A 1,599-nucleotide genomic window follows, 5' to 3' on the forward strand; every position below is an offset into this window, starting at 1 on the left:
GGACCTAAACAGTAAGGATTTGTTTTTCTCACCAATCTGTGTCCTGAGGTAAAGAGACACACATCCATATAGACAAAGATTTGAAAGAGGATTAGAAAGAAAAATATCAGTGGTGGCTCATGCCTATAATCCTAGCACTCTGGGAGGCTGAGGCAGGAGGATTGCTTGAGGCCAGGAGTTGGAGACCAGCCTGAGCAAGAGCGAGACCCCCCCACCTCCCGTCTCTACAAAAAATAGAAAAATTAACCAAGCATAGTGGCACGTGCCTGTAGTCCCAATTACTCAGAAAGCAAGAGGACCGTCTGAGCCCAGGACTTCAAGGTTGCAGTGAGATATGATAACACCACTGCACTCTAGCCTGGGTGACAAAGTGAGATTCTGTTTCAAAAAAAAAAAAAAAGACATCAAAAGATACCCAGATGTAGGTAGTTTCTGCCATTGTTTCAGCACTGTTTTTCCTTTTATTTTAGTTGACATGTAATAATTGAATATATTTATGGAAGACGGAGTGATATTTCGATACATGCATACAATGTGTAATGATCAAATTTGGGGTAATTAGCATATCCATCACTCTAACATTTATCATATCTTTGGGTTGTGAATATTCAAAATCCTCCCTTCCAGCTTTTTGAAAATATACAATAAATTAAGTTAACCATATCCATCCTGCAGTGCTTCAGAACAACAGAACTCATTCCTCCTGTCTAGCTTGTTTCAGCATTTTAATGTCACCAGCACCTCTGTCGCTGATATTCTTGGCCACAAAATAAATGCTTCAGCTCCAGCCATCACATTCATGCCCGAGGCAGAAAGAAGGAGGGGTGGGTAAAGGGGAGAGCCAGTTCTGAGTGTACCCTTTTAATATGAAAGGGCACTCTTCCAGATACTTCTAGCAAAGCTCTGCTTACATCTCATTGGCAAGAATGCCACCACTAGATTCAAGGAAGGACAGAAGGTGAGTGTTTAAATGGGCACAGTCCGGCCCAAAACAAAATGGGGAAGAATGAAAGGAACGGCTATTGGAAAAGCAACTGTCAACATCAGCCACAGTCTGTGCTTGTGCCCAGAGTCATGTAAACACCACTTCTTGTCATTTTTAAGAGATTATAGGGTGAGTAAAATAGCACCTCCTTGCCTCTAGGGCTCAGGTCTGTGTCCACAGGGGATGGTAGAACAAGCACCTTTAGCATGAATTCTTTCCCAGAAGGCTTCTCAAACTCTCATCCACACAAAGAGAACAGAGGAATTTCCTCCCCGAACCCCCAATTCCCTATCAACTGTTCCCTACATGAGGCAATAGTATCCTGATCCTACCTTGAGGGAGGTACCCCACCCACTCTCAACCAAATGCTTGGGGGAAACCGATTAACTCCAGGCTCAAGGGGGTGAGCCTAGGACCGAAGTTGAACCAATCAATGCATTCATTCTCCCTAGGTAACTAGTGATTGGTTCAGGGATGGTGACATGGCCAAATTAACTATAAGGGCTAAAAAGACTCAATCCAGGCCGGGCACGGTGGCTCACACCTGTAATCCTAGCTCTCTGGGAGGCCGAGGCGGGCGGATTGTTTGAGCTCAGGAGTTCAAAACCAGCCTG

Source organism: Propithecus coquereli, unplaced genomic scaffold (assembly GCF_000956105.1).
Source record: "Propithecus coquereli isolate 6110/MARCELLA unplaced genomic scaffold, Pcoq_1.0 Scaffold223, whole genome shotgun sequence".
NCBI lineage: Eukaryota > Metazoa > Chordata > Mammalia > Primates > Indriidae > Propithecus > Propithecus coquereli.